Source organism: Triticum aestivum, chromosome 4D (genome assembly GCF_018294505.1).
Source record: "Triticum aestivum cultivar Chinese Spring chromosome 4D, IWGSC CS RefSeq v2.1, whole genome shotgun sequence".
In the NCBI taxonomy this organism is placed as follows: domain Eukaryota; kingdom Viridiplantae; phylum Streptophyta; class Magnoliopsida; order Poales; family Poaceae; genus Triticum; species Triticum aestivum.
In genome coordinates, this window is record NC_057805.1 from 441,546,236 (window position 1) to 441,573,673 (window position 27,438).

Below are 27,438 nucleotides of genomic sequence, written 5' to 3' on the forward strand. Positions count from 1 at the left end.
CACTTGTAGTCGGGTACGGTGTTCGGTTTGTAATGTAGTTGGCATGGCCCATCGAAGTTGTGCATTTGGGTTTAAACACATCATACACCATCGTACCCATACATATTTTCGGGCCGCATGTAGTTCATACCGGGTCTTCTGATCGACCACGTCTCCCTTGTGCGGTTTTTCGTGACGACACGGATATCTGTGGGCTCCTCGAGTGTATATATATTATCCCTTTGACCGATAATGAGGGCTATGTGTTGGCCATGAATGGATTCCTCCTAGTTCGTGTTAGGGCCGGTCACCGTCAAATGTCAGTCAACCAAAGCTCATGCGTTGTCAGGATTCCCGAGGGAGTCCTGGACTAAGGGGTCCTCGGGCGTCCGGCCTGTTAGCCATGGGCCGGCCTGATGGGCTATGAAGGTACGAAGACCGAAGACTGCACCCGTGTCCGGATGGGACTCTCCTTGGTGTGGAAGGCAAGCTTGGCGATCAAATATGTAGATTCCTTTCTTTGTAACCGACCTGATGTAACCCTAGATCCCTCCGGTGTCTATATAAACCGGGGGGCATAGTCTGGATGGATATACACATTGTCATAGTCATACAGGCTAGACTTTTAGGGTTTAGCCATTACGATCTCATGGTAGATCAACTCTTGTAATACTCATATTCATCAAGATCAATCAAGCAGGAAGTAGGGTATTACCTCCATAGAGAGGGCCCGAACCTGGGTAAACATCGTGTCCCCTGTCTCCTGTTACCATCGACCTTAGACGCACAGTTCGGGACCCCCTACCCGAGATCTGCCGGTTTTGACACCGACATTGGTGCTTTCATTGAGATTTCCACTGTGCCGTCGTCGAAAGGGTTGATGGCTCGCCTCGTCATCAAAGAAATTATCACCTCCGGAGGAACCCTGGCCCCAGGCCAAACCCTCCGGCTGGGCGGCTTCGTCATGACCGCCTGTCCGGCACTTAAGCCGACGATGACCTCTCGAGTCATCAAAAATCGCCTCCGCGTTGATCCCGAATACTCCAAATGGATGGATCCGACGGAGCTATCGTCTGTAAACAAACTCCTAGTCGCATCGCCGCCTTGGGAGTCGCTACAGACTACGATCGGATTGGGCTTAAACCCGACCAGAGAGAAATTAAAACTCTGCCGATCACCCACCAGATAGCGGTAGTCGAGGAGCAAGACAACTCTTCCTCTATGTTGAGGACGAGCTATGTTCGGATCTCAGATCTTGAAGAGCTGGACACCTACTGGCAGAAAGACGCGCCTTGTCCTCCGAACATAGAATCAGACGACTGGCCTAAAAGATCGATTGATATCCCGGAGCCCGAACTGTTAAGTCCGGAAGATCTTCAGACTCTGGATCCAAAGTTGGGCCAGGGTTCGGATTTAAATCAACCCACCCACCCAGAGATAAACGCTCTCATGAACATACAACAGCAGTCTCAGGATATGGTCCACCACTTCTGGGCCAGATTCCTCCTTGTCAAAGACAAGATTAAAGATTGCCGCAATGAAGACGCGATCTCAGCATTCTACAACAATTGCACGGACGAAGGAATCCTCAACGCCATCAATCGCCGTCGCGTATTACACTTCGCAGACTTGGCAAACATAGTACGGAAGTACTATGCAATGGAAGCACCTGGAAAACTCAGGTAGCTCGTTGGGAACCACCGGCTTCAACTCAACCCCTCGCCAGGGCAAAAAGGACGCACCCTCATGGGGCGCCTGATCCAATAGTAAAGAAGTCAAAGCCCATTACGGGGCGCGGAACTGTTCTGGAGGGATGGCTCGACAGGCCATGCAAGATACATACAACATCGGACACCATACCAACCCACAGCCTTAGAGCATGTTGGATACTCCGGCAAGTGGCCAAGAGCGGCGAAGATCTCCTCAACAGGAATACCCCAGAACAACCCCCCTAGAAGTCGATGACCTCAGAGTATTGATGGTCTTCGAGACCTTTACTTCAAAAAATCAGCGCAAAAGGTCACTCCGCGACCTCACTGAAGTCTACCAAGTCACAGCAATAAACCACTGGAACGACACGGCCATAACTTTCAACGCCGATGACGAACCAAAATTCAGGACAGTCCGGGCACCAGCCGCTTAGGTCCTCAGTCCAGTCGTGGACGGCTTCCGGCTCACCAAAGTGCTCATGGACGGTGGCAGCGGACTAAACCTCATTTATGAGGACACACTCATGAAAATGGAAATAGATAGGAGCCGCATTGAGCAAAGTAGCACGACCTTCCGGGGAATCATTCCTAGTCGGGAGGCGCGATGCACGGGAAAAATCACGCTCGACGTGGTATTCGGCACGCCGGAGAATTATCGGTCCGAAGAAATAACCTTCCAAGTGGCCCCTTTCAACAGCGGATATCACGCCCTACTGGGGTGGGATGCATTCACACGCTTCCAAGCCATACCTCATTATGGGTACATGAAGCTCAAGATGCCCGGGCCCAACGGGACCATCACTCTTGCCAGTGATCCCGACATAGCACTGCGCGCCGAAAATAAAACAGCATCCCTGGCCCTCGAGGCACTGTCTGAAGCCCTCGCGGCCGAAGAGCTGACCGCACTGCGCTCCACTATGGATAGAGATGACGTAATCCTGGACAAGCGATCCAAATCCACCTCTTTCAAACCAGCAGACGAAATAACCAAATTTCAAGTCCACCCGACGGACACCAAGAAAACAGCATCCATCGGAGCACAACTTAACCCAACGGTCGATGCCGTGCTACGTGAATTCCTGCGCGAGAACTGGGACATATTCACTTGGCACCCTTTGGATATGCCAGGAATCCCACGAAGGCTGGCCGAACACAGCCTTAATATCCTGAAGGGATACAAACCAGTCAAGCAAGCATTGCGGTGCTTTTCCGAACCTAAACGACAAGCCATGGGAAAGGAGCTAGCCAAGTTACTAGAGGCCGGATTCATCAGAGAAATAAAACACCCAGACTGGCTAGCAAACCTGGTGATGGTACCAAAGAAGGATAAATCCTAGCGCCTGTGCGTCGATTTCAAAGACCTCAACAAGGCCTGCCCTAAGGATCCCTTCCCCCTCCCTCGCATTGATCAGATTATCGATGCGACCGCAGGACACAACTCACTGTGCTTTCTCGACGCGTACTCCAGATACCATCAAATCAAGATGAAGGAGTCTGATCAAGCCGCAACAGTATTCATCACCCCATATCGACCTTTCTGCTTCAACACTATGCCTTTCGGGCTCAAAAACGCTGGCGCCACTTACCAACGCATGATTCAAACATGCTTGGAGAAATAGATCGGCAAAACAGTTGAAGCATATGTGGATGACGTCGTCATCAAAACCAGGCACGTCGAGTCGTTGATAGACGATTTACGTCTTACATTCGACAACCTCCGTACATATGACATTAAGCTCAATCCGGAAAAATGTGTTTTCGGCGTTCCCGCTGGAAAACTGCTCGGCTTCATCCTTTCCAATAGAGGAATTGAGGCAAATCCATCCAAAATCCGCGCTTTGTCACAATTGGCCATGCCAACAAACCTTAAACAGGTCCAAAAACTTGCAGGATGCGTGGCAGCTTTAAGCCGCTTTGTCTCCAGACTGGGAGAAAAAGCCTTGCCACTCTACCGCCTTCTCCGACGCACCGACCACTTCGAGTGGACGGACGCGGCAACGGCCGGACTAGAGGAAATAAAGACCCTTTTGGCGAACAACCGATTCCTGGCCACACCGAGCGTCGGCGAACCAATGTTATTATACATATCGGGAACGCACCAGGTGGTGAGCGCCGTGCTCATCGTCGAGCGAAAACAGGACGGACACATATTTCCGCTTCAGAAGCCAGTATATTATGTGTCCACTGTCCTCACACCATGCAAATCCCGACACCCTCATTACCAAAAGATAGCATACGCGGTCTTCATGGCATCCCGGAAGCTACGGCACTACTTTCAGGAGTGTTCGGTCATGGTGGCTTCCGAAGTACCACTCAACGACATCATAAACAACCGCGACGCTACGGGCCGGATTGCCAAATGGGCCATCGAGCTCCTCCCATTCGACATAACATATAAACCACATGGAGCCATTAAATCCCAAGTACTGGCTGACTTCGTCGCCAAATGGACAGAGGCTGAACTCCCTAAAGAGTACGACACGTATTCCAACTGGGTCATGTATTTCGATGGTTCCAAAATGCTGCCAGGATTAGGAGCGGGTGTCATCTTAACATCCCCCACCGGAGACGTAGTCCAGTACGTACTCCAAATATTATACACAGACTCCAACAATGCAGCCGAATATGAGGCCTTATTACATGGACTTCGGATGGCCGCCTCCATGGGCATACAACGCCTGGAAGTGCGCGGGTACTCAAACCTCGCAATATCTCAAATAAATGGAGATTTCGATGCCAAAGATCCAAAGATGGCAGCTTACCGTAATGCCGTTCTCAAAATGTCAGCGCGATTCGAGGGGCTCGAGTTCCATCATGTGGCTCGAGAAAACAATCAAGCGGCGGACGTCCTTGCTCGCATCGGCACCAAGCGCGACTCCGTCCCACCTAATATCTTTCTGTGAAGGCTTTTCAAGCCTTCCGTCGTGTGGCAAGGGGAGAGCAGCAATACCAGTCCGGACCCGACCACATCCCCAGATTCCGAACACACTGACATCATCGGGGGCTCCGGCACCGAGATAACACCATCGGGCCACCTAATCATGACAGTCATTGCCCCATGGACCGAACCCTTCTTGGCCTACTTTAATAGGCAAGAACTCCCCGAGGACCAGAATGAGGGCCGCCGCATTGTCCGGCGTTCGAAGGCCTACAAGGTTCACGACGGAGAGCTCTACAAGAAAAGCGCTACCGAAGTCCTTCAAAGATGTATCTCCGAGGAAGAGGGACGGCAGCTCCTGGTTGAAATTCACGCCGGTCTCGGTGGTCACCACGCCGCAGCTCGGGCCCTCATTAGCAAGGCCTTCCGTACAGGTTTTTATTGGCCGACGGCCCGAGCAGACGCACAGGACCTTGTCCAACATTGCGTCGGATGCCAGCTTTTCGCCAATCAGAGCCATATGCCACCCACCGCTCTGCAAACAATCCCCATTGCTTGGCCTTTTGCGGTCTGGGGGCTTGATATGGTCAGACCCCTTAAAGGGGGCAGCCATAAGAAAAAATATCTACTAGTCATGGTGGATAAATTCACCAAATGGATAGAGGCCAAACCAGTTAAAACGGCCGAAGCCGGACCAGTGATAGACTTTATATCCGGCATTGTACACCGTTATGGTGTTCCACACAACATCATCACCGATAACGGCTCCAACTTTACAGCCGACGAGGTGAAAAATTGGTGTGCCAATCTGAGCATTAAGCTCGATTACGCCTCCGTCTATCACCTGCAAACAAATGGTCAAGTCAAACGGGCTAATGGTCTTATTATGAGCGGCATCAAACCCAGACTACTACGGTCTTTGAAAGAATCAGACAAGCACTAGATTTAAGAAGCTTGACTCCGTACTCTGGGGGCTGCGGACCACGCCCAACCGAACTACTAGATATACACCCTTTTTTTATGGTGTACGGCGCAGAGGTTGTGTTACCCTGCGACATTATTCATGACTCACCTCGAGTGCGCATGTACGAAGAGACAGAGGCCGAGCTTGACCGGCAGGACAACTTAGATGCCCTGGAGGAGGAGCGCGATGTTGCAAAAGCCCGTTCCGCATTTTATCAACAACAGCCCCCCAGATATCAAAGAAGAGAAGTACGGGCCAAGACTTATAATGTTGGCAAACCCGTTCTACGCTTGCCGGAGAAGAAAAAGGACAAACTCAAGCCCAAGTGGGAGGGTCCCTTCATCATCGACGAAGTCCTCACCGGAGGAGCGTACCGCCTGCGGGATGCTTCAGACAATCGCCTAGAGCCGAACCCCTGGAACACGGCCAGACTCCGAAGATTCTATGCCTTGCGGCGAACCCTTTGTTCGTCTTCTTCCCCCTATTTGTTTCCATTAATTTTTCCTCTCTTTTCGCATTTTTTAGCTTTAAAGCTTTTTCTGCGGTTAAACCGTACACCTTCGACATGTACATCCTCTAATATGTACGTCAATCATTCCTGGGGGCTTCTTTGACAGAAGCTTATTATTGTTGTTATTTTCTGAGCATCAAGCTCATCACATATGTGCATTTTCCCCATAGGTACCTTTTCTTCGCCATTATATGCATCGATATGACTTAAGTTTTGGCCAAGCTGGGTTGCCTGGATGCTGTGCTTATATGTGCATTCCCGTTAGTTAGGCCAGGGCATAAAGGGAGCACATCTACGATTGTTACTGCTGGGTCATCCGGATATGTACCTCAGACTGGGTGAAGCCGAAAGCTAGCGTTCTTAAGGGAATATTCGGTCGGTGAACTAAAGGTGTTTTTACAGTCGTTAAAATACGAACCCCCAGACATTGCACATACTGTGATTTTCTCAATCACAGTTCGGACATGCAAATTTACACATGCACACCCAGGGAAAGGAACCCTTAACGGAACTATTCTCTTTGGAAGATGTTTCTTACAATCTTAAGGTAATATAACATAACTAGCCGGATACAACTTGTCTGTTCAAGCAACTATGACCCCTACGCCTGGTTTCCACGCATACCCCGGTCTTTTCGGCCGCATTGGTATTCGGAAACACTCCGCGCCTTCGGGTCCAGAGGTCGAAGCGAAAAGGTCTGCCATGACAATAGTTTTACAGTTCAGCTAGAGTTACATATATCAAGGAAAATACAAAGTCACTTGGACTCATAAATTTCCTCCTCTATACCATCCAACAGGCTGTCTAACATACAATCCTGTTGGGAATACTTGGCAGCTATTGCCACTTGGTCATACACCAAGTTAACAGGAACTTATTTTCCGTCTGACCCTAGAGGTCCGACCCGGGCCATGCGATTTGGATCAAGCTTGGTATACCGTGTTTTCACCATGGCCCAGGCTTCTCGCGCACCCTCCCGGCAGGCCGATATCTTCCATAATCGAATACACCGCCGCGCTCCCTTGAATAGCTCTACAAGCTCCTCCATACTTCCTGGAGGGGAGGCGGATGGCCATAAAACCTTGGCAACACTCCGCATTGCTTGCCGAGCTTGCTCATGCATTTGGGATAGCCCTTGCAGCAGATCGCTTGACAATCCGGATATCTCCTCTTCGGGACGGCCCGTCAGCATACCTACAAAACATAACTCTGTCAGATACTTTCATCTCCGAACTGCTATAAGGTAAGTCCGGTCACATACTGAATATGCCGCCTCGCAGCCTTTTATTTTCCTTTACAGAGTTAGCCAGCTGGGCCCGCACATCTTTTAGTTCTTTGCCCAGCTGGGTGTTCAAATCTTGGAGCTTGTTTTTCTCCTCCCTGGCTCGGGTCAGCACTCGCTCGCCTGCGGCGTGTAGTCTTTTGGCCTCTTTCTCTTCCGCCAGTGCGGTTTTCAGCTTCTCCTTCAGTTGATCTGACGATCCTGTCATGAGATAAACAATAGTGTTAGCATAACTGGTACATAATTATTATTTCTCAATGGAGGGAAATATTACCAGAGGGCGCCTTCTTGAACCCTTCCAGTTCGGCGATGACAGCATTCAGCTGTGTCTGACACTTTTCTAGCTCTTGGGCTAGCAGGCCATTCTTTTCCGTAAGAACCTGGTCGTACAACGATCCTTAAATCATTTGTACGAACTGCTTCAAGTCTCGGGGGCTACTGGTATATAATTATCACATTTGGACAAGGTAAACTTACCTGCATATCTTTCAAATATTATCCTATGGCTCTGGCAAGCCCGTCTCGAGCAGTCCGGATGTATGCATCAGCAGAGTTGAAGGCGTTGAATGCTTCTGTTGAAAAGCCGGTGTCACGAAGAACGGCCCTCCGGCGCCGATGATTCATGGCGCTCTCCACCTCTGAGTTGGTGACGGAGATATTATCCGAATCCTCGGCTGGAGGACAATCCGGCGTCACCCCTGTATCAGCCCCCACCTTTACGGTAGGATCTGAATCCTGACTGTAGGGAGTGTCACCAGCCGGACCCCGGGACATAGCCCGGCACGCCCTTTTCCTGATTCAGGATAAACATAATGCTGAAGAACATATTTGCAAATCCATACCTGTTCGATGAAGGTTTGGCCGCATCTTTGTTTGCCTTCCTCTTCGAAGGCTTGCCCGGTGTGTGGGCCGCTCTCTTTCGAGATGCCCCTAGGGCGGAATGGTGCGCGGAACGCTTCCCCTTCTGAGCACAGGACGGTGCGGTGGGTGAGGCAGAATGAGAGAACTCTTTCGGACAAGGCGTCTCCTGATTACTTACGTGGGAAGCAGGGAGAAGACCGGGGTAGTCGGCGATGATGGCCACTTCTGTACCATTGTAGCTCGTTTGATAAAACACCCCATTCTCAAGCACCACAAATATATCCGGATCCTCTTCGAATCCGGGGTCAAGGTCCCGATTATGGCCCTCGGGCTGCGGGGCGGGGCTGTGAAGCCCCTCGGAAATCTTCCGTCAGTGCTGTTATAAATAGACGGGTTAATATTCATTGGACATAGCTCAGGGAATGGAATGAGTAGAGCAGAGGAGTTGGGGGCTTACCCAGCTAGGAGGACTATACATAGAATATCCTTCTCTGTGCCTGATACGCAGGAACTCCTCTTCCTCCCCTTTGAACTGTTCGGCCAATATTTTGGCCAGGGCGGCAGGGGTGTCTGGACCCTTCTCGCTGTAGCGCGAGGCGTCATCTTCCCCATTGTAGTGCCACATGGGAAGTCCTCTGTATTGGAGTGGCTGGACCCCCCGCACTATGGAGGTCGCCATCACTTCGACTATCGTATATCCGGACTGGGTGAGCATCCTTATCTTGCTCAGGAGTTGGCGAACTTCCGCACTATCTTCCTCCTCGAGACTCCGAGGGCGCCAGCTGTGGCGTTTCTTCAAGGGAACACTTGTGAACTCGGGAAGACCTCTCCGGACTGGGTCCAGAAGTACGACGTCCTCGATGTAGAACCACTCGGAAGGCCACTCTGTGGTCGCTTTCTTCGGTGTGCCGGATAGGTATCCGGTACCGGCAATACACCATATTTCGGCCCCCGCCCACTTCAAATATTGATCCCTCGTGGTTGTGCGGGACAAGGCAAAATAATTTTCTCCATAGTTCAAAATGGGCCTCACAACCCAGAAATAGTTCGCATAAAGCGACATAACCCGCAATGTGCAGGATGGAGGCGGGAGTAAAATTGTGCAGCTGGAGGCCATAGTATTCCAGAAGCCCTCGAAGGAACAGATGGATTGGAAATCCGACGCCCCTCAGCAGATAGGGGACGAAACATACTCGTTCTCCCCCGGTTGGGTTGGGGAAATCCTCCGCCTGGGTTTCGCCGTTGAAGGAGGCCAGCTCTGCTCGAACAGAGACTAGATCCGCAGGAGGGAGAAATCCCTGTGTTTGCAGCTCCACCAACTGACTGTGGGGTACGGAGCACTTCTCCCACCCGCCTTTTTCTGGGCCGTAGGGATGGGAGGAGGAGCAGGGAATGCTAGACATGTTGGAGTGTTCTTTCTCGGCAATCTTTGAGGATTCTTCCACGGGATGTCGAATGGATCTGAGATCCAATCTCTTTAAATAGACACTATCCCTCGCTCGGCTAGGGTGTTATGTGCAAAAACACCCTGACCTCTCGCATTCGTTGGACACGTGGAAGCCGAAGCTGTTGATACACAGAAGCCGAGGGGTGCGATATTAAATGGATGGCCGGATACATCACTTTGAGGTCATCGGAAGAGGAACCCGCCTTGCAATGCTGAAGACAATCTGTGCACCGAACACCTCGTCATTGAAGGCCTGGACTAAGGGGTCCTCGGGTGTCCGGCCTGTTAGCCATGGGCCGGACTGATGGGCTGTGAAGGTACGAAGACCGAAGACTACACCCGTGTCCAGATGGGACTCTCCTTGGCGTGGAAGGCAAGCTTGGCGATCAAGTATGTAGATTCCTTTCTTTGTAACCAACCTGATGTAACCCTAGATCCCTCCGGTGTCTATATAAACCGGGGGGCTTAGTCTAGATGGATATACACATTGCCATAGCCATACAGGCTAGACTTTTAGGGTTTAGCCATTACGATCTCGTGGTAGATCAACTCTTGTAATACTCATATTCATCAAGATCAATCAAGCAGGAAGTGGGGTATTACCTCCATAGAGAGGGCCCGAACCTGGGTAAACATCGTGTCCCCTGTCTCCTGTTACCATCGACCTTAGACGCACAGTTCGGGACCCCCTACCCGAGATCCGCTGGTTTTGACACCGACAATTCCCTCCCAGATGCTCGGATTGCTGGGTTCGACCTACAACAAACCCTGCGTACGTATCTCGTCCTTAACTACGTTGCCTTCATGGTTGTTGTCTGTATAGAGAGGTAGGCACCACATCTAAATTGTACGTTATTCTATATTGAAAACACACATCACCCCTTCCCAACGTACATCATTTTGGGCCGCATGCAAGAGGTGCTGGTTTTGTGGTCCCTCTTGTGCGATTTTTATGATGGTTCAATCTATTGGCCCAAGCGATTTATCAACAACAACGACAACTGTCATTTGACCAAACGAAAGATTCATTGGTCCATCTTATGGTAGGTCATGGCGACATGCATGTATGACCAAAGTATCGATCATTACGTGCATCCGCCCCGCTGACACGAAGTGGGAGGTGGTGGGCCAAGCATCCTAGCTAGGTACGACATTATGTCATTATATATATCCTAGCTAGGTGGTTGTTAGGGTGCTTTTGGGTTTGCGAGGCAGGTGCCACCAAAGTTATGCATTGTGTATTTAAAGTTTTAAACATCCCCAATATCCGTACATATATTTGGCCACTTCCAGGTGGTTCTTGACTTCTGGCACCTCTCATCGATCTTCAACGACGCACCCAACCATGGGCCCGCGGGGTCAAAGTTGTGCATTGGAATTTTGAACATCACAGACCACCCTTTTCACTCATATATATTTGGGCCACATGTTGGTGTGGCTGTCTTTTGACCCTCTCTAACGTTATTTTTTGCTGCAAAGACTCTGATGACCCTCAACGGACACGGGGTATAATATCTTAACCATGTGCGATACAAGTGCGATGTGAATCACCACGAACGCGCAAGCGCGAGCAAATTAAGGTGGAGGTACTGGCTCAACCGTGTGCGATGCAAGTGCGCTAAAATCACCACGACCGTGCAAGTGCGCTGAAATCACCACGACCGCGCGAGCAAAGGGTGGAGGTACTGGCTTAACCGTGTGCGATGCAAGTGCGCTGTAAAACCACCACCTATGCAAGCTAAAGGTGGGTAAGTTTATTTGGAAATTAGGATGAACCGTGTGCGATAGACCAGCTAGCTAGAAATATAAAAAACAAACTACCCGCCTTGAGCGTTGCAAAAATCGGCGGATCGGTGCCACTTTTCCTTATTATCATACACACATATTGTTATTGGACCGTGCGCGATCTTGGGCACTCCTGCCCCGCATCAATTCCTTTACCCAAATTTTAGTAGCCGTCATACTTCAACCGTCGCCCACACTCCTCCAGCACCGACCTTATAGTAAAATTGCAGTAGCTGAGGCATTTGAACCGTCGCCCTCCCTCGTCCACCACCATCTCCACCCACCATTACTAAAATTTTCAGTAGCCGCGGCGTATCCTCAAACGCACCCCCCCTCCATAGTCCCCCACCCACCCCCTCCCCCCCTCAAACCCTAGCTCGAGGCCGCCGCCGGCGCCGCCGCCAACCCTGTCGGTCTGCCCGTTCCTCCTAGCTTAGATAATAAAGTTCAGGTTACCCAGCGGTTCCCGTACCGTTGCCCCACTCCCCCAAGTTTTTAGATGAGGCCTGCGGTGTCCCTCCCCGCCAGATCCACATTCCCTGCTCCAGAATATCGCAGCCTAAGCTCGACCACGTATCCTGGGGAGCCCGACGAGCGTTCGGCCAAGAAGAGGTTTATCATGGCCTCTCCGGCGGACGTTGGCAAGGTGGCCGCCGTTCGCCCCGACCTGTCGATCCCGGAGCAACACGTTGCCGCGGAAGCCGGTGAAGACGTTGACTATGTTGCCATGCCGAAGGCTTCATGTCAGCGGGCTAGCGTATTACTGTATCCCGGGAAAGCTGGCTACGACATCAAGCTCGTCCACACCGACGCTTCACGCGGGCCATGTCACAGGTTAAGTGGTCCACCGCCAACCCCTCTGGTTCAACCGCCGTCGATCACTTCGACGGCCCTGCCAGTGATCTCCTCCACCAAGCGGTCAAGGATTTGCGAGCTTTATACGCCATCGAGCCCATTTTGTCACTTCTGAAGGACACGTTCTACGGCGGCGGCTTGGGATCCTCAATTGCCAAGTCAGATCTCATCGACCATGACCACGACCACGAGGAGGGCACCCACGAAGGTTCTTCCAAGGTGAAATAGCCCATCTGTGACATCGTAGAGCACACCATGGGTCTGTGCTCTTCCAACTGGAAGGATCCCATCCATGAAATGTGAGGCAACATTATATCAGCAAATCTTACCTTTTCTTGCTTGCCAACCCGTACCCTTTGTTGTAGTAGCATTTGTCGTGTGGTGCTTTAACTATGCCGTGTTTAATTATTTCAGTTATGCAAAAATGTATTGTTCAATAGGTCTATGTGATGTTTAAGTATGAATTGTCCACTTCAGTTTCACGAATGGCTATATTTGGTTGTTTATAGTGAGTAGATGCCTTGTTTATCTGTATTTGGTTGTTAGATTGGTTGGAGTGAGCATTTTTTAGTTATCGAGTAGATGCCTTGTTTATCTGTATTTGGTTCTTAGTTTGGTTGCAGTGAGTATTTGTCCAATTATCAAGCAGATGCCTTGTTTATCTGTATTTGGTTGTTAGGTTGCTTTTTTTAGCATTTGTCCAGTTATCAAGCAGATGCCTTGTTTATCTGTATTTGGTTGTTAGGTTGCTTTTTTTAGCATTTGTCCAGTTATGAAGCAGATGCCTTGTTTTATCTTTATTTGCTTGTTAGGTTGGTTGCAGTGAGCATTTGTCCAGTTTTCAAGCATATGCCATGTATATCTGTATTTCCTTGTTAGGTTGATTGCAGTGAGACTCTATCCAGTTTTCAATGGCTATATATGGTTGTTATACTGGTCATTTATGCCTTGTTTATTTCAGTCATTCACAATGTGTTGTTCATTATGTGCAAGTAGGAACTGTGCCGCTCGACTACATCAATACCAGTTTGAACGGCTATATTTGGTTCCAGTTATTCCTGGTGTAGTTAACACATGCCCTTTATTTCAGTTTTACACATTTATCCAGTGTGATGTTTAAGCATTACCTAGGTTCTATTCATTTTCAACAATACCAGTTTGAATTGCAATATTTGATGGCTGCTATGCCTGCTGTCCGTAACATTGCCTTCCAGTTTATATCTGCTTCAACAGCATGCTGAAACCAACACATTCAAGCTATCATTTGGAGATGATGTTGTTTACCTTTGCTATATTTGTTTGATGTTAAGATTGTTGTACTTATCATGCCTTTCCACTACTTATGCAGGACAACAACGGGAGTGGCCACCATTTTCCGCCGAGGTTAGCTTCATCCCTCGGCTTGTACTCCCCCCCGTCGTTCCATAATGTAGTGCATATAGATCCAGGCCTGGACACTAGTTAGCTTCTAATATTGATTTGTTGCTTGTAGGTACATATGCCCTTGGCAAGGATCCATGCATCAACCCTTTTTGCATATGGGGCAATGAGATATTGATGAACAAGCATCAAGTGAGGAAACTGATAAGGATTATTAGCAAAAAGATACGAATGGTGGCAAGCAAATTATTTGTTTATGCTCTATCCAACACAACACTGAGCTGTAGGATGGTAACTACAAACTCTGCGGCCTTCTCTTTTTACTGCCCATAATGAGTTATTAGACAACAATGTCTGAATCTTTTTCGTTCCCAGTGGTTCCCGAAGCAGTTCACTCAAGATTACCTCGCAAAGTACATGATTGGTCGACACGCAATGAAGGTTAAAGTATTTCATCCAGACTACAATGAGCATCGAGAAGTCCTAATGAAGAGAATGAAGGATGGACGGGCAGCCATCACAAGGGGTTGGCCTAGAGTCGTGCGTGCATTACGCATGGAGGAGGGCACTGTCGGTGTCAAAACCAGCGGATCTTGGGTAGGGGGTCCCGAACTGTGTGTCTAGGATCAATGGTAACAGGAGACTGGGGACACGATGTTTACCCAGGTTCGGGCCCTCTCTATGGAGGTAATACCCTACTTCCTGCTTGATTGATCTTGATGAATATGAGTGTTACAAGAGTTGATCTACCACGAGATCGTAATGGCTAAACCCTAGAAGCCTAGCTTGTATGACTATGGTAATGAATATCCCCTTTCAGGACTAACCCCTCCGGTTTATATAGACATCGAGGGGGAATCTAGGGTTACATAGAGTCGGTTACATGAGAAGGGATCTTCATAGTCAGTCGCCAAGCTTGCCTTCCGTGCCAAGTAGAGTCCAATCCGGACACGGGTACAATCTTTGGCCTTCATGTCTTCATAGCCCATCAGTCCGGCCCAATGGATAACAGACCGGACGCCCACGGACCCCTTAGTCCAGGACTCCCTCAGTAGCCCCCGAACCAGTCTTCAATAGCGAGGTGTTCGGCACACAAATTGTCTTCGGCATTGCAAGGCGGATTCCTCCTTTAATGATCTCCAAGTGATGTATTCGGCCATCGGTTCAATGTCGCTCCCCTCGGCTTCTGCGTGTTAAAGAACTTCGCCTTCCACGTGTCGAGAGAAGGTAGAAGGTCATGGTCTTTTTACAGATAACACCCCGTCCATTGCAAGGAAGAGTGCATATTAAAGAGATTGGATCCTAGATCCATTCAGCACCACGCAGAGGAAATCCCCGGAAATTGCTTAGGAGAAACCATTCCAGCATGGCTAGCGCCCCCAGCTCCTCCACCCGTTCCGGCCCAGAGAAAGGCGAGTGGGAGAGGTGTTCAGTGTCCCACAGTCAATAGACAAAGTTGCAGACGCAGGGATTTCTTCCCCCCGCAGATCTAGTTCCTGTTCGAGCGGGGCTAGATTCCTTCAACGGTGAGATTCAGGCAGAGGACTTTCCCAATCCATCCCGGGGAGAGCGAGTATGTTTCGTCCCCTACCTGCTAAGGGGCGTTGGATTTCCCATTCAACCGTTCCTCCGAGGGCTTCTGGAATACTATGGCCTCCAACTGCACAACTTCACCCCTGCCTCCATTCTGCACATCGTGGGTTACGTCGCTTCATGCGAATTATTCCTGGGTATCGAGGCTCATTTCGAGCTGTGGAGGAAGTTGTTCTGTCTTGCCCCGCGTAATCACGAGGGGTCAATATTTGAAGTGGGCGGAGCCGAAGTATGGCGTATCACCGATACTGGATATCTGTCCAGCACACCAAGCAAGGCACCCGAAGAATGGCCTTCCGAATGGTTCTATAACGAGGACGTCGCGCTTCCTGACCCAGTTCGAAAGGGTCTTCCTGAATTTGCGAGTGTTCCGCTGAAGAAATGCCACAGTTGGCGTCCCCGAAGTCTTGAAGAGAATGACAGCGCAGAAGTTCGCCAGCTTATGAGCAAGATAAAGATGCTCGCTCAGTCCAGACTCACAATAATCGAGGTAATGGCGACCTCCATAGTGCGAGGGGTTCAGCCGCTACAATACAGAGGGCTGCCCATGTGGCACTACAATGGAGAGGATGACGCCTCCCGCTATGGCCGGAAGGGTCCGGATACCCCCGCTGTTGTGGCCAAAATATTGGTCGAGCTGTTTAAACGGGAGGTAGAGGAGTTTCTTTGCATTAAACGCGGAGATGGGTTTCTATGTATGATCCTCCCAGTTGGGTAAGCCTCAACCCCATAATTCCACTCATTCCACTTTCGGATTATTTTTGATAAATTTCAAGTCTGTTTGTTATGACAGCACTGACGGAAGGTCACCGAAGGACTTCATAGTCCTGCCCCACAGCCGGAGATCCACAACCGGGAGCTAGATCCTGGGTTTGAAGAGGATCCGGATATATTCGTGGTGCTTGCGGAGGGAGTGTTTTACCAGACAAGCTATGACGGCACTGAAGTGGCCATCACCGCCGACTACCCTGGCCTTCTTCCTGCTTCACATGTAAACAATTAAGAAACACCCTCTCTAAAAGAGTGCTCTTATTCTGCCTCACCCACCGCACTATATCATGCTTCACAAGGGAGACGTTCGGCGATTTTGAAGAGATCGGCTCCCGCGCCGAGCAAGCCTTCGAAGAGGAAGGCGGGTGAAGACACAGCCAGGCCTTCATTGAGGAGGTACGAATAAACATGCTTTTCAGCGGCCGCATCCGACTGTGACTCATGTGTTTGTTTGGTTGCAGGAAGAGGGTTCGCTGAACTATGTCCGGCGACCCAGTCGGTGATGTTCCCAACAACCGGGATTTAGATCCAATAGGGGAGACTGGGCCAGTGCAGGAACAGGGTCGGACTGCCCTTCGGCCGAGGGTTCGGAAAATATGTCCGTCACCAACTCAGAGGTAGAGAGTGCCATGAACCATCGGTGCTGCAGGGATGTCTTGCGAGACCCCAAATTCTCGGAGGAGGCTTTTAATGCCTTTAGCTCGGGCAACGCATACATCCGAGCTACTCGAGATGAGCTTAGAAGAGCCACGAAGCAATATCTGACAGATGTGCATGTAAGTTTTCTTTGTCAAAAAGGATAACCATATGCCCATAGCCCCCGAGACTGAAAGCAGTTGGCACAACTGATTTAAGGATCGTTGTACGACCAGGTCCTTACAGAGAAGAATTGCTTGCTAGCCCAGGAGCTGGAGCAGTGCCGGGCGCAGCTAAATGCTGCTACTGCCGAACTGGAAAACGTCAAGAAGCCGTCTTCTGGTAATGTTCCCCTCCATCGAGGAACAATAATTGTATACCGACTGTGCTAATTCTGCAGCTGATCGCATAATAGGGTCGTCTGATCGACTTGAAGAGAAGTTGAAAATCGCCCAAGAGGGAGAAAAAGAGGCGAAAAGACAACACGCCGCAGGCGAGCGTGTGCTGACCCGCATCAGAGACGAGAAAAACAAGCTACATGATTCCAACACTACATTGGGTGAAGAATTGAAAGATGTTCGAGCCCAGCTAGCTGATTTCGTGAAGGAGAACAAGAAGCTACGTGGCAGCATGTTCAGTATGTGTCTGAACTATTTTTAAAGTAGTTCAGAGATAAATGGGACTGATATAGTCATGTTTGCAGGTATATTGACACGTCGTCCTGAAGAGGAGGTGTCCCGATCATCGAGTGATCTGCTGCAAGGACTGTCGCAAGTGCACGAGCATGCCCGGCTGGCTATGCGGAGCGTTGCCAAGGCCTTATGGCCATCCGCCTCCCCTCCAGGAAGTATGGAGCAGCTTGTAGAGCTGTTCAAGGGAGCGCGGCAGCGTATCCGACTATGGAAGATATCGGCCTGCCGAGAGGGCGCGCGAGAGGCCTGAGCCATGGTGAAAACGCGATATACCAAGCTGGATCCAAATCACATGGCCCGGGTTGGACCGTTAGGGTCAAATGGGGAAGAAATTCCCATTAGTTTAGTATATGACCAAGTAGAGGTGGCCACCAAATATTCCCAACAGGATTGTAAGTTAGACTGCCTGTTGGAAGGTGTAGAGGAGGAGGTGTTGGAGTCCAAGTGACTGTGTACTTTCCTCATTATGTGGAACTCTAGCTGAATTGTATATCATTTGTCATGGCAGACCTTTTCGCTTCAACCTCCGGACCCGAAGGTGCGGAGTGTTTCCGAATACCGTCGCGGCCGAATAGGCCGGGGTATGCCTGGAAAACTAGGCGTAGGGGTCATAGTTGCTTGAATAGACAAGTTGTATCCGGCTAGCTATGTTATATTACATTGATATTGTAAGAAACATCTTCCAGAGAGAATAGTTCCGTTAAGGGTTCCTTTCCCTGGGTGTGCATGCATGTAATGTACATGTCCGAAGTGTGATGTGAGCACCACAGTTTGTATAACTTCTGGGGGTGCACAATGGAGTGAGTTTAAAAACATCTTTAATTCACCGACCGAATATTCCCTTAAGAACGCTAGCTTTCGGCTTCACCCAGTCTGAGGTACACATCCGGATGACCCGGCAGTAACAATCGCAGAGGTGCTCCCTTTATGCCCTAGCCGAACTAACGGGAACGTAGGGCATAAGCACAGGAGCCAGGCAACCCAGCTTGGCCAAAACATAAGTCATATTGATGCATATAGTGGCAAAGAAAAGGTACACATGGAAAAACTCATATGTGAGGAGCTTGATGCTCAAGGAATGACAATAACCTCTGTCCAAGAAGCCCCCAGGTACAAGTGACGTACATATTTAAAGATGTATGTGTCAATGGTGTGCGGTCTAGCCGTACTAAAGTTTTTAAGCGAGAAAGAAGAAAGTAATCGGAAAAGAGAGAAAAAATAATGGAAACTACAGGGGAGGAGGAGACGAACAAGGGGTTTGGCGCTAGGCATAGAATCTTCGGAGTCTGGATGCGTTCCAGGGGTTCGGCTCGAGGCGATTGTCTGATGCATCGCGAAGACGGTACGCTCCTCCGGTGAGAACTTCGTCAATTATGAAGGGACCCTCCCATTTGGGCTTGAGTTTGTCCTTTTTCTTCTCCGGCAGGCGTAGAACGAGTTCGCCAACGTTGTAAGTCTTGGCCCGTACTTCTCTGCTTTGATATCTTCGAGCCTGCTGTTGGTAAAATGCTGAACGGGCTTTTGCGACATCGCGTTCCTCCTCCAGGGCATCTAGGCTGTCCTGCCGATCAAGCTCGGCTTCTCTCTCTTCGTACATACGCACTGGAGGTGAGTCGTGAATAATATCGCTGGGCAATACGGCCTCTACGCCATACACCATGAAGAAAGGTGTGTATCCGGTAGTACGGTTGGGCGTGGTCCGCAGCCCCCAGAGTACGGAGTCGAGCTCCTTAACCCAGTGGTTGTCTGATTCTTTCAAAGACCGCACTAGTCTGGGCTTGATGCCGCTCATAATAAGGCCTTTGGCTCGTTCGACTTGACCGTTGGTTTGTGGGTGGTGGACGGAGGCGTAATCGAGTTTAATACCCAGATTAGTACACCAGGTTTTTACCTCGTCGACTGTGAAATTAGAGTCGTTGTCAGTGATGATGCTGTGTGGGACACCATAACGGTGCACAACACCTGATATGAAGTCTATCACTGGGCCGGACTCAGCCGTTTTGACCGGTTTAACCTCTATCCACTTAGTGAATTTGTCCACCATAACCAGCAGATATTTTTTCTTATGGCTTCCCCCTTTAAGGGGTCCAACCATATACAGTCCCCAGACCACAAAAGGCCAAGTGATGGGGATAGTCTGTAAGGCAGTTGGGGGCATGTGGCTTTGGTTGGCGAAGAGTTGGCATCTGACGCAGCATTGGACGAGGTCCTGTGCGTCTGCTCGGGCTGTCGGCCAATAAAACCAAGTACGGAAGGCCTTGCTAACAAGAGCCCGAGCTACGGCGTGGTGTCCGCCGAGACCGGCGTGAATTTCTGCTAGAAGCTACCGCCCCTCTTCTTCGGAGATACATCTTTGAAGTACTCCGGCGGTACTTTTCTTGTAGAGCTCTCCGTCATGAACCTTGTAGGCCTTCGAGCGCCGGACAATGCGGCGAGCCTCATTCTGGTCTTCGGGGAGCTCCTTCCTATTAATGTAGGCCAAGAAAGGTTCGGTCCATGGAGCAATTACTGCCATAATGAGATGGGCCGACGGTGTTACTTTAGTGGCTGAGCCCCCGATACTATCGGTGTGTTCGGGATTTGGAGTTGTATTCGGATCTGGATTATTGTTGCCGCCCTCCCCTTGCCACACCACAGATGGCTTGAAAAGCCTTTCCAGGAAGATGTTGGGTGGAAGGGGGTCGCGCTTAGCGCCGATGCGAGGAAGGATGTCCGCCGCTTGGTTACTTTCTCGGGCGACGTGATGAAATTCAAGCCCCTCGAACCGAGCCGACATTTTTAATACGGCATTATGATAAGCTACCATCTTTGGATCTTTGGCGTCAAAGTCGCCATTTATTTGAGATATGGCGAGGTTCGAGTCCCCGCGCACCTCCAGGCATTGTATGCCCATGGATACGGCCATCTGAAGACCATGCAGTAGGGCCTCGTATTCGGTTGCGTTGTTAGAGTCTGTGTATAATATCTGGAGTACATACTGGACGACGTCTCCAGTGGGGGATGTTAACACGACTCCCGCTCCCAGCCCTGCCAACATTTTGGAGCCGTCAAAATACATAACCCAATTGGAATATGCGCCGTACTCTTTAGGGAGTTCGGCCTCTGTCCATTCGGCGATGAAGTCGGCCAGTACTTGGGATTTGATGGCTCGTCGTGGCTTGTATGTTATGTCGAATGGAAGTAGCTCTATGGCCCATTTGGCAATCCGTCCCGTGGCATCGCGGTTGTTTATTATGTCATTGAGTGGGACCTCAGAAGCCAGCGTGATTGAGCACTCCTGGAAGTAGTGTCGTAGCTTGCGGGATGCCATGAAGACTGTGTATGCTATCTTTTGGTAGTGGGGTACCGGGATTTGCACGGTGTGAGGACAGTTGATACGTAGTATACTGGTTTTTGGAGCAGAAATTTGTGTCCGTCCTGTTCTCATTCAACGACGAGCACGGCGCTCACCACCTGATGTGTTGCCGATATGTATAACAACATGGGCTCGCCAGTGTTTGGTGCGGCCAGGATTGGGTTGCTCGCTAGGAGGGCCTTTATTTCCTCCAGTCCGGCAGTCGCCGCATCTGTCCATTCGAAGTTATCAGTGCACCGTAAGAGGCGATAGAGTGGTAGTGCCTTTTCTCCTAGTCTGGAGATAAGGCGGCTTAGCGCTGCCATGCATCCACCTAGTTTTTGGACCTGTTTGAGGTTTGTTGGTGTAGCCAACTGTGACAGAGCTCGGATTTTAGTTGTATTTGCTTCAATTCCTCTATTGGAAACGATGAAGCCCAGCAGTTTTCCAATGGGGACGCCGAAGACACACTTTTCCGGGTTGAGCTTAATGTCATACGCCCGGAGGTTGTCGAATGTAACAAGTAAGTCGTCTATTAGTGTTTCGACGTGCCTAGTTTTGATGACAACCTCATCGACGTAAGCTTCTACCGTTTTGCCGATCTGTTTCTCCAGGCATGTTTGAATCATGCGTTGGTATGTGGCGCCGGCGTTCTTGAGCCCAAAGGGCATGGTGTTGAAGCAGAATGGCCCATATGGGGTGATAAATGCTGTTGCGGCTTGATCGGACTCCTTCATTTTAATTTGATGGTATCCAGAGTATGCATCGAGGAAACACAGTGAGTCGTGTCCTGCGGTGGCGTCGATGATTTGATCAATCCGGGGGAGGGGGAGGGATCCTGAGGGCAAGCCTTGTTGAGGTCTTTGAAATCGACACATAGGCGCCAGGATTTGTCCTTCTTTGGTACCGTCACCAGGTTTGCCAGCCAGTCCGGATGTTTGATTTCTCTAATGAATCCGGCCTCGATGTGTTTGGCCAGCTCCTCCCCCATGGCTTGTCGCTTGGGTTCGGAAAAGTGCCACAGTGTTTGCTTAACCGGTTTAAATCCCTTTAATATATTGAGGCTATGTTTGGCCAGCTCGCGTGGGATCCCTGGCATATCTGAAGGGTGCCAAGCGAGTATGTCCCAATTTTCGCCAGGAATTCTTGTACTGCAGTGTCAACTGTTGGGTTCGGTTGAGCTCCGATAGATGCTGTCTTCTTCGGGTCCGTTGGGTGGACCTGGAATTTGACTATTTCTTCTGTTGGTTTGAAGGAGATGGATTTAGGGCGTTTGTCGAGGATCACGTCGTCTCTGTCCACCGTGGAGCGTAGTGCGGTTAATTCTTCGGCCACGAGGGCTTCGGATAGCGCCTCCAGGGGCAGGGATGCGGTTTTGTTTTCAGCGCGGAGTGCTATGTCCGGATCACTGACGAGAGTGATTATACCGTTTGGTCCGGGCATTTTGAGCTTCATATACCCGTAATGGGGTATGACCTGGAAGCGTGTAAAAGCATCCCTCCCCAACAGGGTGTGATATCCGCTGCTAAAAGGGGCCACTTGGAAAGTTATTTCTTTGGACCGATAGTTCTCTGGCGTGCCGAATACTACGTCAAGTGTGATTTTGCCCGCTCACCACGCCTCCCGACTGGGTATAATTCCTCGGAAGGTTGTGTTACTTTGCTTGATGCAGCTCCTGTCTATTTCCATTTTATGGAGTGTGTCCTCATAAATGAGGTTTAGTCCGCTGCCGCCGTCCATGAGGACCTTGGTAAGTCGAAACCCGTCCATGATGGGACTGAGGACTAACGCGGCTGGCGCTCGTACTGTTCTGTACTTTGGTTCGTCACCGGCGTTGAATGCTATAGCCATGTCGTTCCAGGGGTTTATTGCAGCAATTTGGCAGACTTCGGCGAGCTCGCGAAGTGCCCTTTTGCGCTTGTTGTTTGAAGTGAATGCCTCAAAGACCGTCAATACTCTTGAGTTATCGTCTTCTGGGGGATGCCGTTCTGGGTCGTCCTTCGTAAGGATGTCCTCGCCGCTCTTGGCTACCTGTCGTAGTATCCAGCATGCTCTAAGGTTGTGGGTTGCCACGGTATCTGGTGTTGTATGTATTTTGCATGGGCCATCGAGCCACCCCTCCAGAACGGTGCCGTGCCGCATAGCGGTTTTGTGTTTCTTGACTGTTGGACTGGGCGTGCCACGAGGGTGTGCCCTTTTCGCCTGTAGGGGGGAGTTGAGTTGGGACTGACGGTTCCCAGCGAGCTACCTGAGTTTTCCAGGCGCTCTCCATCGCGCTGTACTTTTGTACTATGGTTGCTAAGTCAGCGAATTTCAGTATGCGGTGGCGATTGATGGCGTTGAGGATTCCTTCGTCCGCGCAATTGTTGCAGAACACTGATATTGCGTCCTCGTCACGGTAATCTTTTACCTTGTCCTTGACAAGGAGGAATCTGGCCCAGAAGTGGTGGACCGTTTCCTGAGACTGCTATTTTATGCTCATGAGAGTGTCTATGTCCGGGTGGGTGGGTGGAATTAAATCCGAACCCCGACCTGACTGATTATCCAGAGTCTGGCGACCTTCCGAGCTTAACAGTCCGGGTTCCGGAATATCTTTTGATTGTTTAGGACCGCCGTCCGATGCTATGTTCGGAGGGCTGGTCGCATCCTTTCGCGGGTGAGTATCCGGCTCTTCCTGAACGGCGATCGGAACATAGTCCGTCTTCGATATAGAAGAAGACTCGCCGTCCTGCTCCACGACTACCGCAATCTGGTGGGTGACCGGTGGGGCCTTGATTTCGCCTTGATCGGTTTTAGGCCCGATCCGATCTTAGTCTATGGCGATTCCCAAAGCGGCGATGCGATCTAGGAGTTCGTTCAAAGATGCAAACTCTGCTGGATCCATCTCCTTGGAGTGCTCGGAGTTGATGCGAAGGGGGTTTTCAATGTCCCGAGTGGTCATCGTCGGCTCAACGGCCGAACGGGCGATCATAGTAAAGCCGCCCAGCCGGAGGGTTTGGCCTGGGGCCAGAGCTCCCCCGGAGGTGATGTTGTCTTTAAGGACAAGGCGAGCCATCGAGCCTTTCGTCGATGGCACAGTGGAACTCTCGATGAAAGCACCAATGTCGGTGTCAAAACCGGCGGATCTCGGGTAGGGGGTCCCGAACTGTGCGTCTAGGATCGATGGTAACAGGAGATGGGGGACATGATGTTTACCCAGGTTCGGGCCCTCTCTATGGAGGTAATACCCTACTTCCTGCTTGATTGATCTTGATGAATATGAGTGTTACAAGAGTTGATCTACCACGAGATCGTAATGGCTAAACCCTAGAAGCCTAGCCTGTATGACTATGGTAATGAATATCCCCTTTCCGGACTAACCCCTCCGGTTTATATAGACACTAAGGGGGAATCTAGGGTTACATAGAGTCGATTACATAAGAAGGAATATTCATAGTCGGTCGCCAAGCTTGCCTTCCATGCCAAGTAGAGTCCAATCCGGACACGGGTACAATCTTCGGCCTTCATGTCTTCACAGCCCATCAGTCCGGCCCAATGGATAACAGACCGGACGCCCGCGGACCCCTTAGTCCAGGACTCCCTCAGGCACAATATGGGCATTCCGCTTCACCTTCTCCAGCAACAAGAATGTCTTTCGCCTCTCTCTTTATAGTCTTTAGTACAACTGTGGTGCTTCTGTAGTTCTTCAGTATATGTAGGGGTGGGCATAAAAACCGAGAACTGAAGACCAGAGCCGAAATAATTGGGACCGAAACCGAAAAAACCGAGGATCGATGCTTCGGTTGTTCACTCGGTCAGTGAATAACAGAAACCAAAACTACATCGGTGAGTTCGGTTGTTGTAGCGTGCTGACCGAATTCCCGAACTAACCAAAGTACACTGTATTAAATCCCACCTAATTAAGCCCAATGGCCCATCCACATTAATGACTATGCAACAACACACGAAGCCTTTTTCCACCCTTTATTCTCATCCACAAACGGAGGCCCCACACACATATAAAAAACACAGCCCCCGCATCTTTTCTAGATATGCTCGAGGCCTCCCACACGCAAATCGCACAGCGCCGCCGCCTCCATTTTCTCACCTCACCTAATCTCAGCAGCAGCCAGCCACGCATTTGTACCCATGGGTCTTCCCCGGTAGCGGCCGGCGGCTCCCCACGCCCATGGCTCTCAGGCAGCCGTGGGCGACGGCGACCATCGCTCGTCGCGGTTGTGTGCTCGCGGCCATGGTCGGCTGCCCACCTGGAGTTCCAAAGATGCGTCATTTCCTCCTATCATTCCTCCAGAACCCTTGTGTGCTATGCATCTTATGATTGATTGGTCAGTTCGTATTTACTTGCCAAAGCTTTTGACTCTCGATTTCTTCCTCCCCAAAAATATCAGGTCACTTCAGTTATAGCCGTGAACCAAACTGATTTGTTGGTGCACCAAACTCTCAGTCTTTGATTTCTCTGAAGACCGATCGGTCAGGAAAATAACAAAACCGAAATTCAGATAAAACCGAGACACCGAACCGATTTGTTCGGTCTAACCGAACGCCGAGGCCTAAGTATATGTACATGTGCATCGAATTATGGATTTGTGGTTGAACCTATATTTGTAATAAACATGGTTGGATATGAAATAAGTGATTGCCTACTTTCAAATTCAAAACATGTGATTTTTAAATTAGGGATTACACTGCACACGGTTTGCAAAAGCGAAACTTCTGCGATATACATGGAGATCAGAAAAGTTTCTAGGATCCACTACGTGTGCGATCAATTTCCACTGCACACATGACTTTCTCTTGAAAACTGTTTGCGTTAGGCCACCTTGCGCAAATGTTTACCACATAAAAAGTGTGTGTGATGGACAGCCTTTGCCACACAGTTTCTTCTACGCACCGTGTGTGATGCATTCAATAACGCAAACGATAACATTATTAATATTGTGTGCAATGGCAACGATATCACAAACGATTTAACGGGAAAAATTGTGTGTGATGTACTTGTGAATGAAAATGTTTTCCTTGGAGTGACTGTGTGGGATGTACATATGAACGGAAACATTTAACGGGGACTGACTGTGTGGGATGTACTTGCGACCGAAAACAATTTGGCCGTATAATTGTATTTTTTAGCTCTACTGTATGTATTTCCATATTTGAGCGCTCGCCGGTTGCACACGACCTCATTTTGCCGAGCGTGTGTGCGAGGAGGGCATATCCCCGATGGTTTCTGGGTCGTGTGGGAAGGACCCCCTATCGCCCACACTCACTTGGCGACGGTTCCAAATGCCATCGCGGAAAGGGGTTAAAAACCGTTTGTTTAGGACCGGCGCGCACCAGTGAATGCATCAAGTATGATGACATAATGTAGATAGAATAAAACCAAGCAATATGAATGAACCCCATCGTTTTACCCTTTGTAGCAACAATACAAATACGTGCCTTGCTACCCCTTCTGTCACGAGGTGAGGACACCGCAAGATTGAACCTACTACTATGCACCACTTCCACTGAAGATCTAATCATCAACTTGGCCAAAGAAAACTTATAGATCAGAAAGCATTACATGGCTATAACAATCACACATAATAAAGTTCAGAAAAGACTCAATTACTTTCAATGAATAATTTGATCATAAACCCATAATTCATCGGATCCCAACAAACACACCACAAAAGAAGATTACATCAAATAGAACTCCAAGGAGAACATTGTATTGAAGATCAAATAGAGAGAGAGAGAGATCTAGCTAATCACTATGGACCCATAGGTCTGTGGGGAACTACTCACACATCATCAGAGGTGCAGCAGGGTTGATGTAGAAGCACTCCATGATCGATTCCCCCTCCAGCGGAGTACTAGTGGAGGCCTCCGATGGGATCGTGGAAGAACAGAAGCTTGTGGTGGAAAAATAATTGTTTTGGGTCATGCTCTGGTGATTTTGCAATTTCAGGGAATTTATGGAAGTGGAATTAGGTCAAACGAAGCTATGAGGGGCCCACAAGCTTAGGTGGCATAACTTGTGGCCCACTCATATGTCTTCTGGCCTCCTCCTGAACCTTCTAGGGTCCATTCTGGTCTAGAAAAAATCACCAAAGTTTCATCACATTTGGACTACATTTGGTACTATTTTTCTGTGAAAAAATAAAATAGGCAAAACCATGAACTAGCACTGGCACTAGGTTAATAGGTTAGTTCCGAAAAATGATATAAAAATACATATAAAGCATACAATATTGATAATATAATAGCATGAAACAATGAAAAATTGTAGATACGTTCGAGACATATCAGCATCCCCAAGCTTAATTCCTACTCGTGCTTGAGTAGGAGAATGATAAAAACAGAATTTTTGATGTTGAATGCTACCTGGCATGTTTATCATGTAATCTTCTCACGGTATGAATATTAGGATATGAATGATTTAGGCAATAGTCTATCATTTGAAATAAAGACATCAATACTCAGGCTTACTATCCCTACAAATTCATATAGCTTAGAATGCATAGTCTTCCTAACACAAGATATTAATCATGAACTATCTCGATGAGAAGCCGAGTAATCAAACCATACTTTTTCTCGCTTCAGCATTTTCACTTTCACGCAATACTTGAGCGTGGGTCAAGGACTTGGCACTTTGGATGTCAAAGAGAATGATGAGGAGGTTCATAAGGGAAGACAAAAATTGAGAAAGTGTCACACCGATACGGTTGATCGTTGGGCAATATAGAGGCCTTACAATCAATGCCAATGTGAGGAGTAGGGAT